Source organism: Meleagris gallopavo, chromosome 11, assembly GCF_000146605.3.
Source record: "Meleagris gallopavo isolate NT-WF06-2002-E0010 breed Aviagen turkey brand Nicholas breeding stock chromosome 11, Turkey_5.1, whole genome shotgun sequence".
Classification (NCBI taxonomy): domain Eukaryota; kingdom Metazoa; phylum Chordata; class Aves; order Galliformes; family Phasianidae; genus Meleagris; species Meleagris gallopavo.
The window spans coordinates 6,162,595-6,177,293 of record NC_015021.2 but is presented as its reverse complement, the minus strand read 5'-3'; the positions used below and the strand labels follow the sequence as shown (position 1 = coordinate 6,177,293).

Sequence of the window (14,699 nt, the reverse complement as noted above, 5' to 3'; positions counted from 1 at the left end):
GCCTGCGCGGCGGGTCCCGCGGCTGTGAGGCGCGGGGAGGTTGTGGAGGCCGCGTGAAGTCGGTGTTAGCGGCCGGGCGCAGGCAGCCTGACGTCAGCTGTCGCCGCGGCTATGGCTGACAGAGCCGGCCTTGGGCAGCGCTGCTCAGGGCTCGGGCCGGCCGTTACTGAAGACCTGTCCGTGTGGACACCTCCAGATCCTGCAAATGGCTCTTCATAATAGAAGGTTCACATCTCTGCTTGTGCGTGGAGCCCTTGAGTGGCAGGAACATACCGAGTCTTTCTCAAGTTAATTAACAGAGTACAGACTTCTGAACCATAGAGCAACAGAAGTCACCTCGGTTTCTGGAAAAAATGCTTCTAAGTATTTAGAACTGAAATGCAAGAGAAGACCATTGGCTTCTAAAAAGTGGGAAATATTATCCACAGGAGATGACTGAGCTACAAAGGTTATGAACTACACAACGAAAAAAGATGCTAGCTGAAATAGCTGAAATAGGGTTAGGAGCACATAAAGGTTCTATTTAAGAGTTTCATGCTCGCTGGAAGAAGAAAGAAAAAAAAAAAGGAAAAGTACTTTTGGAAGGAGAAGAAACTGTTTTTCAAAGATGGAAAACATGGGCCTTTCTGCCACAGGAGAGAATTCACATCGCTTTCTGCCAGTGGTTTTACTTACGTCAGTAGAGACAAAGTAAATTTAATGAATATGATGTGAATATTAATACATTGAAAACAGTCCTACACTCTGCCATGTAATCTTTGCCATTTCATTCAAGACAAAGAATTTTCAGGATAACACTACAAAAGCTATTTTACATGAAGAAAAATGGGAGGTTTAACACTGGATAGTGGCATGGGGCAGAGCTCATCTGCTCAGCATTGAATCTAAGTTTGAATCCTCTGTTCATGTGTTTCCTCCTGGTAATTACTACAGTGCCTAGGCAAAGACCTCTCTTTGAGAAATGCATGAAATGCACAACTTGCAGTTAAACACGACCCTTATTAAACTGCTAGATCTGAACACTATTGAAGTATTCAGTGAGATAACATCCACGGATAACATAGATTATTCCATGCCTATAGCTGCTTATCTCACAAGGTTGTTATGGAAAGCAAAGCAACTGAAGTACTTCCCTTGCCCTGGAAATACCAACTGTCAAACCCCACCTGGATGTCCTATGTGCAGGACATTCATCACAGAGCACTTCTTATGTCCCCAAAATCTGTCCAGTGTATACCATATCTTAAGATAATTTAGATAGAACTCAGCTGTTCAAATAACAACAAAAACACTTAGAAAGAATGAGGAGATCTTGACTGGTTCTGAAGCTTTCAGTCACCAATGTTCAGACCAATTTTTAAGCCGTTCTGATTAAAAAGGCTCAACTGTGTCCCAATTCCATTAGTCTACAGTGATATCCCTTAAATTGCCCTCTGTACCACTCAGTGCTGACAGCTGCTGAAGGCAGAACTCTAATCTAGATAACTTGATTCCTGCACACCTTGCAGTTCCTCATTCACAGTTCAGCATCAGAGGTGAAAGATTATCTGCAGTCCCTGCTGATTAAGCAGCTTCGGAGTTAGAGACACCAAAGGTTTAAATACACATCTACACATATATATTTGTATACGTGACAGCATATTGATTTAAACAGACGTCTACATGTATTCAGCATTCTCTTGAGCATCTTTATAGATTCCTGATGTTTAACATCTAGTACAGGCAAAGCTTATATTGATTTCACTGATTGTATCATACCTTTTAACTGAAACAGTTTGGTACAGAGTAGGAAAGATGTGGAGGGTTGGGAGGATGTCAGTGTAATGAGTGCTTTACACTGTAACTTTTCTTGTTCAGCTCTATGCTGAATACCCCTAGGAAAACTAAAGAACTTGGGGATTTATAGTAACCCAATGATCACAGACAGAATGATTGATAACCCACGTTTCTAATTGGAAATTCAAACTATAAAAGACACTGTATAAGACACAAAATGTATAAGACACTGGTGACTGTGGGAGGTTGTGACCTTTCATACATAAACTACATACAAAGATAAGAACTGCCAAATAAAGATATTAGCTGATTTATATTAAAAAGTTTTTGTGTCACCCTAGAGCATTCAGGCAGTTAAGGAGTAGCTGCAAAATCATTAATGGCTGCTACAGATTGCACTGATGTATTCACAAATGCTTGTTTATTATTTTTAATTTCCAGTTAGCAAAACTCATTAGCTATTTTCACTTCTAAAAGTTCCAGGCATCCAGTCAAGGGGAAAGGAACACTGCCATATGTTTTGATCAACAACAGAGGATGAATAGCAAGTAGTAACTAGCAGGGAAGATTGCTTATGAAAATACTGATTAGGAAATGTAGTCAACTGACTCATCAGGAAAGAGAACAGAGAACCAGTGTTATCTTGTTAAATGTGGCCAATTCTAACTAGTATCCAGGGGGAATTAATAAAAACAAAGAGCTACACTGAAAGAGGAGAATCTATGAATGGGTAAATGCAAGTGGAAGGTTGGCATTAATCTTTGATGAGCAGACTGCTGTGTACTGATATTGAGGAAGAAACCAGAGGGGGAAAAAACAGTGTCACAGATATAACAGATGTGAAAGCTTTTAGCTAAAATTCCCTGGAGGAACACAAACAAAATTAAGCACTTCAAGAAGATACATACATTGAAACTAAAACCAAACTGACTTATGTGAAACAGCAGGGACAAATAAAGAAGGACTTGGGTAGGACAAGCCTCTTGGTCTGGATAGAATATATTTCTTTTGTGTGCCTTCATACTTGTGAAAAATAAATGACCCTATAATTAGTAATCTTTCTCCATGACTCACTACATAATTGAGCACAACAAATTAATATACCCTTACTCTAAATTAAATGATCTTTAGCTAAAAAGAAGATAATGTTTTAAACTGTTTGTTTGGAACCTATTTTGTCTTAGCTACAAACGATAACCAGTTTAACAAAGGGGCACTTACCCCCTGATTTTTTTAATTAAACAATCAAATTGGCATTGCAGGGTTCTGTCTCTAAGGATATCCTGGTAGTGTGGCATTCCAGATGCCCTCTTAAAACAGGGAGAGGATTGAACTGACAGTGCAGAGGCAGGGGAAGCCGGCTGGGATGAGGCTCTGGCAGCAGAGACGGCTTATGTTCCTAAGAACTATTAATTTGGGGGTGTTGTTTTAAAGGATGGATTGCTTTTTGGTTTTGGCTTTTGTTTTCCTACAAGGAACAGCATGAGATTTCTATGCTGAATAGTCTGCACGTACATATCAGTACATTTGACTCATTTTTGTCCATGAAGCTTTTTGTTTCCAAATAAAGGAACAAATGAGTAAGTTGATACGCTTCAATTGGAAAGAGGCAAACTGTGGCATCATACCTCAAATGATTAATTATTTAGTAGAACATTTGGTATTGTGGTCGTAGCCAGAGCTAATAAGTGCTGCCACTTCTCACAGAGAGAGATTGATGACATTAATAATAGGGTGATCAAGGGTATTGTGTAAAATTCATCATCACTTGACATGGTTCAGCTTTGTTAATGCTCGAGTACTTCTTTAAATGCCTCTCTTATGTTTTCTGTTACTGCGTATATATTGCCAACCTACTGCAATAAATCAGAGTGCTACGTAAGTATTAGAAGTACGATAACCTCCTCCAGACTGAAATTTCCAGCTGAGGGAAAGCATGTAAATCTGTACAACAACCCACGAGGAGCACTCTGTGACACCACATGCTCCGGAACTGCCATGCTATGAGAAATTGTGTCGCCCACGGAAAACAGAGGCAGGATTAAAAATAGATTTTATTTCTGCTCTTGATCTTTCTTGCTCGAAAGCCTCCTGTCATTTTCTAGGCCAGTGAAACTTTACAGTTGAGCTGACAGCACCAAGTCAGCCAAGAGAAATCACAAGCATCTAACAATGAACAGTAGCTCCAGCCTGCAGAAAAAAGGTGATCCTTACAAGCTCCAAAAACAACAATGATCAAATTGGCCAAGCCCAGGTCTGAGCCCATGTCCCATATTTGAGGTCAGCCATGCAGCGTTCGCATGCAGACAGCTGCCACATGTCCCAGTTGCATTCCATGGGCATGGATGCTGTAGGCACACCGCAACCTGGCGCAGCCTCGGCTCTCCCAGCCGTGCCACAGGTTTAAGGCTGCAGTGCTGCTGGCGCTCCAAGTAAGGCAGCGCTGGGTGCCGCAGCATCCTGTGCTACCCTGCACAGCAGTGACTGCCAGCCTGCCCAGCTCTGGGAAATCTGGGTTGTTAAACTGCATTGATGAGGCTTAGCAGACTTGTCCAGATGACCCTGTGCCCACCTGTGATTTGAGAAAAGGCAGTTCCCAGGACAGACTTGCTTTCTTCCACAATTCTAAATGAATAAGCGCAATAATGAAGCAGTGTTACAGATGGAGTTGATGATGACTTGTCTGTAGTGAGACAGTGAGTGGCTCAAATAATCAGTGTGCCTTCCTGCTGTAGCAAGTGAAAGCTACAAAGGCTTCTGACATTTTGCCTTTATTTGGTGTATTTTCTTTAGTCAACTACTGTGCAATGTTTTCATGAAGCAAAAACATTTTACAGTTCAAGATTTCAACCAGGAAATAAAAGTGGCCAAGAGTTTCCAAAACAGGAGCTTAAATTCAAGCTCTTGTGCAAGTCAAATATTTTGGGTTATTTGAGAAAACTAATTGAGGAAAACTACAGTTTGGGAAACACTGTAACTTAATGAGTAGCCCAAGATGTGATTAGGGAAAGCATCCCCCACTTCTTATGTCTTCTGTGCGAACAGAATCCCCAGTGTAAACCTCCCAACACATTTGCAGTGTACTTCTTTTCCAAGTCCATGTAACAATTTCATGACAGAAATTACTGCTACCCCCATCATATTTATATAACATTGCTTCAAACATGTAATTAAGGGAATCTTTACCAGCAAGAAAAACTCAAACCTGAAAAGCAAAACAAGGGTGAATGAATAATTTTCTTTCTCTGGGGTATTAGGTGAAGGTAAGTAATATAGATGCTTTGGATGGAGCACAGCAAATTTCAGACACAATCTTGTGACTAAGTATAATAACAGTAAGTTACCTTATGGTGAATTTGGTTATCCTGGAAATTCATACTGAATTCTGAAAGTAGGACTGAAAGGATTTAGAGTTCTGCCTGAAGTTTAAAGCAAGCTGCAAAATCATTTGTGCAACGTGAGTCCATCAGGATCATATAGTTATAGAGACATTCTTCCTGGAAAAAACAGGGAGTTCTGTAAGAGCAGGCCGTTGATCTCTCGTAATGTGTAAGAAACAAAAGTTTCTTTTAAAAAGGAAAGCTGTTGCAGTGAGTGCCAGGTCTGGGCTGCAAAGCTCAAGTTCTTGGTGACTCACAGAGACCAAAGTGCTGCTGATTGATACATACAGGGTCTGACTATTCAAACCACGTTATGTGTTCATGTATGAAATTGATTTTGAATCTGGAGTTGTTTGAATTCTAACACGTGCATCTGATTTCACTTTGGCATAACAAATCAATCATTTTAATACCCATGAAGCTTAGCCTGCAAATAATAAGTTCATTGAATACACTTGGATTTCCATTGTAGTGAAGGGCAGCACCGCTTCAATAAAGCTGTGAAACTTCAAATGATTGGCTTTCAGCGAGCTGAGTGTAGGAGGAGCAGCCACTCTCCCCCTTCCAGAATCAAGGAAAGTAAGCTATCACATGGATTTGACTAAGCTTGACTAGCAAATCCTACCCTAAGTCAGTGCTACAGCAGAGGTGTGCAGTTCTGCAGGCCGTGCAGAGTGCAGGCTGGAAGCTGGAGCTATGCAGCAGCAGAGTAGGCGACCTGAGACATGCTGGTAGCAATGGGAGAAAGAAAAGTTAGCCCTTCCCTTATAAACTAATTTATATCAGTTGCACATGTGAAAATAGTGATTGTTCAGGGACTTCCATGTCCATAGGTTCTTCTGGGCAGCACTGAGCAGAATGTCAGATCTGCTCAATTCTGTATTTACAGAGCTCCCTACTGACTACCTCAGATAAATGATTCAATCTACTGCTTAAGGGAATCTTCACTCTTCAAGTTACTCTTCAGTAATGATAGCAGGAGATTTATTGAAGTTTTGATTGATATATGTACTCCTTTCCTTCACTGTGATTACTTAGTCATTGAAAATCTGGTATCAGAGATAGCAGGCAATGAAATAGGACTTCACTTGCAGATAGATTTTCTGTTCCTAATAAAAAGTAATTACAAAATTCAATAAATTTTAAGATTGTTTTTCTGCAGTGCAAGAAGGGGATCACTGTTAATAAATTCTAAATCAATACCGATACATGCATGTCAGCATTCTGTGCTATATTGTAAAAGCATATTAAAAAGCTACTGATGCAGAACTGAGTGCTCGCAGTACCATCAGAATGTATATTTCTAAAATTTAAAAATATCAGGAAATGAAAGAAAATATTCAGAGAATTGCAGGAGGATTTAAGATAAAAGTCTTATTCAGGAATTTACTCTGGAAGGTGCAATAATGAAAATATGATTTTATGATCCTACATCTTGGCATCACTCTGAAGTAAATCTGAGAAGGCATAAATAATGGAAGACAGATTGATCTCTTAATGATTAAAGTGATACAACACTCCAGGTTCAGATATAGGGTGGTCTGGGTTTCAGGAAAATAGGTCAGTAATGTTTGAGAGCACACGAAGAACTCACCCTCTCCTGACACAGGAAAGGCCTAAAGATTAGGAGGATTAAGGTTAAGGCAGACAATTCATGTCTGAGGAAGGCTGCGACCACGCTCCCTTACCAGCAGATAAACGAGGACATCCACACACCATGATCTGCACCCCTGCAAAGTGTTTGCATTACCGGACAGTGAATCATATGTGTTCTTCAAAACACTGCATGACGTTCCTCTTATCTCTTCTGATATTTCCAGGACATGAGCATTTCTGAGAAATAAAAGTTGAGCGTGTGAGAATATGTATAACAAATCAGAAACAACAAGCAGTTTGTATGTGCGTTAATGCTTTTAAGGATTTGTTTCCCCATACATTTACCTTAAGAGACCAAAGATCTGCAGAAGACCAAACTTGCAGGAGAACGTTGTGACTCAAAGAAATCTGAAGTCCCAGAGGGGTGATCTGCCTTTAACGTGAGCTGTATTTCCAGCTGATCGCTGCATGCTGGAGATACCAAGAAGTTCTAACCCCAGTCCAAAGGCACATTGGCAAAACAACAAACAGGATTTTATCCTCTCCCAACTATAAATTGCTCACAAAATCCATTTTGGGCTTGTCTTTAGACACATTGCACAGACGAGGAGTGCTGCGTTCCTCTGCAGCCAGCTGCCATCTGACAACATGACGGTACAGGCATTCAGAGACCTTCCAGAAACACAGCAGGTGTGGCTTTAGTTTATTAATTTTTCATGCTATGACAGCTTGGAAAGAATTGAACACACTTTAGCTAGTCATCACCTGGTTACTAACAGTATTTTACATGATATCTGCACTTCATTTAATGTTCGTTTGGTTGCCTTTAACCGGCATTTCGTCTCATCTGTTTCTCTAGTTGAAACAAAAGTTTGGAATTTCAAATGTTCTAATTAGTGCTCACCCAGGTCATGTTCTCACACAACCTGTTCTGCTCCTGGAAGACATTCTGAGAGAGATTACAGAGCTCAGCTGCACCTACTGAGTCAGCTGCCTTGTCTTCCAGCATTCGAGTGAGCTCAGGGAGCAGCGCTGTTTTTGCTTGTAGTGAGGTACTGCAATTCACCAGGGAGGGCTAGGTGGTGAATGCTTCTTAACTAAATGTGGACAACATGTTCTAGAGGCCTAGATAAAAGTTTTATTGATTCCTTGAAAATATGCACAGATGTAAAATCTTGGACCTGTTAAAAAAAGTCACTCTACGCTTCTGTCTCCTGTGTTTGAGCGATTAGTTTTGTAGCGTGCAAACTTGTTAGCTACAACAGTGCAAACTGTTTTAGCATATAGGCCTCTCTGAATAAATTGAAGCATCACTTTTTCAAGGTTTTAAGTCTGTAAAAGACAGTAGTACTCTGTGATTCTGTAGTTAGTTGTGACATACATGCGATGGTGGACAATGAATGCAGTCACTAAAAGTGTGCGGTGGAAGATCTCATCTGTGTGTGAAATCTGGATGCCTTTGGGATACGATCAGCTGGAAGAGCTGCCATTAGGTGCCCTTTGCTTTGTTCCTGCTGAGTCAGTGAAAGCATGACAGATCACCGAGAACAAATATTTATTAAACTAAATTTTAAAAGCCCTAAATATGTATCTCCTCCTTTTTCTTGTGTAAAGGATAACAGATTTTGTAGCAATGTAAAATACTTCAAAGAACAAAACAGAAGAAAAAAAAAAAGATGATTACTGAACTATCTTTATTTTTATCTTGAACTGTTTGCAGCAGCAACACGTGAACCCCTGAGACTTCCATTACTCCAGCCCTTTCTCAGCACACAGCACTGAAGGTAACAACCAACAGCACAGCAATCGTGCCATGTAAAAAGCAGTTATTTTTTAAGCAAGAGAAAATGCAGCTTGCAGCCTGAGTTAAGACATTGATTAGTGCTGTTCTGCAAATATACATCATGCAGCATGGAGCAGATTACACCCCATCGCCCTTATGCAGTAATTTTATATTACATTTAGCAATTATCTTTCACTACAGTAATACTAAGCAGCCACACTCCTCACTCTAAAGAGCCAAATGATCTCCAACCCTGCTGAAAAACATTACTGCTGCCAAAACACTCAGTCTTCATTGGGAACACAAAAAAAAAAAACAACCCAAAAACCAGCAATAAGACTTCAGTGCTTATATAAACAAAGTGTGACGTTCTGACAGGCTCAGAATCCAGAATGGAAAGAATGCAATCTTAAATACACTACTACACTTTTTCAGATTTTTTGTGGTATGAGTAAATATATATTCCTTTAATTGTAGACTTACAAAGTGGCCTTCAAAAAATTCTTATAGCCCACAGAACCCAGTCCTTGATTTAGGATATGTACGTATGCAATGATATCATGGGAACTGACTAACGTAAGTGCCAAAGAAGCCGTGTTTGAATGCCAGCTGTGCAGGTCGGCAGCTGTGCCCTGCTGAACGTGCAGACAGCAGAACTGTCACTGGCATTTCCAGGAGGACGTGTTATGTTTCAACAACAGCTCTTTTAAAAGAACACAGCAAAATTGGTGCCAAGGAAGGAGAGGCCAACAACCAGGTACCCCTCCTCTTTGACTGCACTTTTTGGGTCACCTGAAAATTCTGCTTCATCTCCTGCTATGCTTTTCCCTCCCTGCAGGAACTGCAGTCCTCATGAACAACTTTATCTGCTCGAGCAGATAACTCAGATGCCCGTATCTCAGCTGCTGCACCCCCTGCAATCACACTCACCTTTGCCCTTTTTCTTCCCTGTCCCCATCACTTATTGTGAAAGCAGCAGTGTCCTTGATCTCACAACGTTGCACTAGACTAGGACCAAAGTTTAGAGGTCAGCAAATTAGCACAGAAGACACCAACCACAAGGAAAAGGCATTTTCATACTTGAAAAACAACATGCATGCTTCTGCTGCCACGTAACTGAAAACAAGGTTATGGTTAGACACATGACGATGAGTAACAAGGATGCAGATTGGTAGCTCTCGAGTGCATGGAGACGTGTTCATGCCAACAGTACAGCTTACTGTGCAAAGATTCATCACATGCCTTCACTGCCACCTCCCCTCTGTGTTTTTATTTTCCTTCAGGAGCTAAAATTTCCAAATGTGACAGTAAGAATTGCAAATGTCCTGTACTGACACAGAAAGCTGGATGCCATTTTTGGAAGCTCATGCATCCACATCCCATCTCATTGGCACTAACTGTGATAATAGCCCCTCTTCACAACAGCTTTAATGACCACAGCTCAATGGCTGCTCTCTGCCCTCAGCTCTGCTGCAACATCCTGCCATATCAGGGTGGCTGGAACTGGGAGGAAAAGAGCTACAGACCGATCCCAGCTCCCTTGCTCTTGTTGGCTTGCATTAGTTCTCACTGTTGGTCTTCGTTTGGTCCTCCAGTGGGTGACAGAAAGATGGGATAATTGGCCTTTGATGTCACTCAGAGCAGTAATTCCCCGTTCTCAGGGACCCGTGGGCAGCATTGGCGGAAGAACACTTCTCACTGGGATCAGTGGAGGCACTGCTTCTCCACTAAGCCAGTTATTTTAAGTCACATCTAAACACGGAATTATCAGCTTAAGATCAGCCTTTCTCCTCTGCAGCAGGTTCAAATAGAAGCAATGCAAGTTAGCTAAAAAGCACAGTTACACCTTTCTCCTTGGAGCCACACGCCTGCTGGCTTCACTAGGCCCTGGCCACTGCTCAGCCAAGAGATTCACAGCCCAGCTCAGGAACACAAGCAAACACCTGTGTGAGCGATGCACCCCACAGCCAGCACGGCCCTGCTGGCACCTGGGGCCGGCTGTGAGTCAGCACCGTGCTCTGTGCCACCTGCCTGCCAACAGCGTGTTTGTTGCTGGTATTCATGTGCCTTCTCTCTAGCTCATCTCCTAAGTGAAACTGAGCTGGAGCACAAGCTCAGCAGGCTGTGCCATGCTGCTCTCTCTTAGCCTGTGGTGCGGCTCCTTGTTCCCCTGGCACAGGCTCACATCTCAGGCTCCATGCAGCTCCCCCCCTTGCAGAAGGTTCACCCGTCTGTCCCCTCGACCACACTTCTGACATGGCTCAGTGCCAAAAAGAAACAAGACGTGGCTTCCCAGCAGGGAAGAGGCACAAGCAACAAGTGCGCAGAGAGAACACCCAGACTTGCAGACACAGCCTCCCTCCGCATTGGATTAGGGCTGAGATTTAGCACTGCTGAATTAATTTGTTCAATTCTCATTCACTTACCTTTATTGGAGTGGAATGGTCTGACAGCAGCTGAAATCACGGTTCTGGGTCAGAACATTCACCTGTGTGTGGTTGCAGCCATGGAGTTCACTTCTAGATTGGCACTCTTTGAAAACTCCAGTCTGCACCCCCTGCTTCTTTTCCTTAGTTGGCAAGATTTGCTTGAAATTGATACTGAGCCAGGAAACTTTAGGAAAAAAACAACCAGAAAAGAACTGCAGGTGAACTGTGCACAATTACATCTTGAAAGATCCCACTTATTTTTATCAATATTTCTGCATTAAGGAAAATACTTTTAAGAATCCAAAGATACCCTTCATATAAAAAGATGAAACAAACCTAAAGCCAACAGTGAGAATCCTGATGGAATAATTCACCTTTGGAACATGAAACCCTTTCCTTCCGCCCTAATGAATTTGATCTGAGCTGCAGTAGGGCAATGGCAATCCCAAGGTTGCTTTCTACAACACTGAGTTAGGCTGTAGGAGCCTACAGAGAGAACCAGGAAAGCTGATGAAAAGCTATCATTTAAAATGAGGCCTGTGTAATGAAAGCCCTGTGATACCACCTTCACTGCAAGCAGAACCTGAAGTTTTGATGCAACTGTGTGCTAAGCATGATGGGTCTTTCTAGCAATTCTAAATAGAGCCAACGTCACGCTCTTCTCTGCTTTCTCCAGCACTTACCATTATGCACTCTGAAATCTTACACACACAAAAAAACCAACACAGCTATAAGGTCACACAATACTGCAAGTACATTGTTTGAATACTGAAAAGGACACATCACATATAATGTCAGCAGAGCTGACAGCAGTGCCATATAGACATGTCAGCACCAATATCCAGCTGCCACTGTGAAGCACTGCAGACAAACAGGACAAGAAACCTTTTAAAAGAAGGGATTTCCATGCACTTACCCTATTCCCCACAGATTTGGAGTGCCAGCCTATCAACATTCAGAAGAGATTCTTGTAGAAGCAAGGCAAGTCTTTAGGATTCCAGCTAATGAAACAATTAGCTAAGCCTGAAAGTCATCTTACGTTAATTCATACTTTCTGGGTTTGTTCTTTCACGTGGATCATTGTCTTACATAGTTTGCTTTTTACTAATGCTTTAACTATAAACAATGTGTTTCATTTTCCTGTTTCTTAAGTAAAATATCAATTAGTAGTTAAGCCAGCTTTCAAAACAAACATTATCATCTGACGGAGGAAATGGGGACCTGCCTCTCCATGCAGGTAAACAGCAATACTGACAGAAGAAGGTTGAGGTCGGTGTCTATCACTTTCTGTTTTTACCTCCTCCACGTCACTCTGACAGCACACCCACAAGAGATAAGGATCAGAGCTTTTCACACCCATGGGTGGTTTTCTTCAAAGGGAGAGGAGCTGCAGACTGCTGGCTGGCTGAGATTCCAGGGCTGAGTTGTGAGGGATGAGGTGCTCAGGGCTTGCTGAGATCAGCTTCCCACAGTACCTTATTGCCCTCTGCTTTTACACCAGGACAAGGGCTCAGGCCAACCACAAGGCAGTTACTGAACTCTGGTTTGCCTGTTACAAACTTACAAACTCATCAGCCCTTTGACTCCCCATTCCCCAAGTCCACCCTAATCCTGAGTCCCATACCATCCCCTGGCTAAAGGGACCCCAAAGCCAGCAGGAGATCTATTTTTCCATTGAAATTTACGTTCAGATATGAGGGAGGCTCTTACACCAATCAGTAGCTGGAAAAGGAGTCCTCTGGGGCTGATGATCCATTGTCTAAAGTAGCTTTTCACAAGGCCGCTGCCCATTTTTAGGGCGGAATTAGGACTGAGGATGGCACAGCACTGAAGTCCGCCACACCTTGGGCAGCTGATGGCTACAGAAATACACATATTCCCAACTGCTTCTAAAACATATGGAGCTGTATGGAACCATCTGGGTGGTGAGAAAACTTCGAGTGCCTTGCCTTGCAAAAGGCCATCTCCTAAAAGAACACTTCCTGAAAAGCAAAGAGGTCTTGAAATGATCCTGCAGGGCTTGCAGGAGGACCCCAAGTCTGAAACAAACAAACAAAGCCCGCATGGTCTGCAAAGCAAACTGGATCAGCACTTTTTCCTGAAACCCCACAGATTCCAGATGACTTGGCAGTGACTTCTGCCTCACATAAATCTAGAACAAGCTTCATATATATCACCAAGGATACCTTACTAGATACGGGGGATATTAAATCTTCTCAGTTTTCCTGCTGACTCCAAGACCTTTTCCCTGTCACCGTATGTTTTAAAGAAAGACAAAATACTGCAGTCGCTGCATTTTGGCCTTCCTGCTGTGAGCTTGATTCAAAGCAGATCTGAATTAGCAGCACAGACGAGCTGCCATACACCAGAGAAGGACTGGAAATGGACATAGCTTTTCTGTTTGGATTCAAAGAGGGCTGAGGACAACAGTGCCCACAGTGCCCTCCCAACACACCCGTAACGTGCTCAGCACACATTAACTCCTTAAAAAAATGCTTGGATATTTGAGCTGGGCTGTAGCACTTTTTTTTCTTCTCTCTCCTTCTCAGTGCTGCTTGCATATGAAATCTGAGCTCCATTTTCTCCCTGACAGCTTCACACCGTGCTGTCCTGTGCTACAGGCACCACCACAGACAGGACGTTCTGCAATTCAGGTGCCAAAAGTTGCTAAAGCGCTTATGCAAGTTAATTACTGTGCCTGTTTAATCCCACATAATGCAGATTAGCGCTGCCAACTACCGCTCTGAGAGCAGTTGATGTAACAGGCCGGCCCGCCGTCATCCACACCATCTCCCCGAGCCGCAGAATTGCTGATCCCGAAGTTAGGAAATAAATGCTGAGCAGTGATGGGAGCAGGGCCCTGTGGCACCATCTCCTGGTCTCTGCCAGGGGGTAGGAATCTGACACAAGAGCTGGGCACGGCAAAGAGGAATAAAAGAGGTGTCAGACTCGCCCTTTCAAGATAAAGTGCCCTTGATTATCAGCTTTGATCCCGTGCCCTGCTTTGGAAGGTGTGGATGAAAACCTTCTGAAGAAGAGTTCAGGAAACAGAATCATGAAAGCGTCCCTCCTTCAGGACGAGCCAGAACGAAGCCAAGTCACTGCTGGTATCAGACAGCAACACCTCAGACGCTCGGACATGAAAATGAATGGCAAGAGGGAGTCTGATCTGAACAGCAAAGCATGCACACGGGAAGGGGGTGGTGAAAGGGTGAAGGGCTGACTGGGAACTACAGCTTCTCACAATCTGAGTCAAATCTAACTGGATTAATTTACAACCATGACTCGAGTGAGACACCCTTTGGCATCAAAATGTGTTTACGTAGCACCTGCTTATTCCTCAAAAGATGCAAATACAACATGCCCGGTACACAATTTCATGAGGCCATGTCATGCCTCAGGATTTCCAATAAGGCTTTTCCTGCTCTGGAGGGGGAGCAATACCAGTTATCCTGACTCCAGGAGGCTACGGGAACAACATTGTTCACATGACACCACTGTTAGCTGAGCTGCTGTAACAGCACCCACTTCCCCAACCCAAGTACTATAGGATAAGCAAATATTTTCCACCTAAGCGGATTTGTATGGTCAAATGACAGCCTTTTCCATCGCTGGTTCATGGCTGATAAAACTTTGTTTCACGGAGTTAAGAACAGCAGCACTTAACGCTATACCACAGGGCTTTTACCACTGGCTGTGAGTCCGGGCACAGGATAGCAAACCGCCCCAAAGCAC

The 14,699-nt window shown here is 42.8% G+C and overlaps 1 long non-coding RNA gene across 3 annotated transcripts; it reads right to left on the bottom strand.

The window, feature by feature from the left end:
- Positions 1-7: 7 nt before the first annotated feature.
- On the bottom strand, positions 8-14,676 carry LOC104912576. Of its 3 annotated transcripts, none has more exons than XR_794758.3 (5): positions 11,881-14,676; positions 10,962-11,148; positions 9,466-9,543; positions 6,845-6,989; positions 8-5,273 (listed from the first exon to the last, which is right to left on the bottom strand). It is a non-coding gene; the product is annotated as an uncharacterized LOC104912576 (long non-coding RNA). The 3 variants fall into 3 exon arrangements; XR_794757.3 differs by lacking the exon at positions 9,466-9,543 and having other exon boundaries at positions 8-4,401; positions 5,121-5,273; positions 11,881-14,672; XR_794756.3 differs by lacking the exon at positions 9,466-9,543 and having other exon boundaries at positions 11,881-14,671.
- Positions 14,677-14,699: the final 23 nt, after the last annotated feature.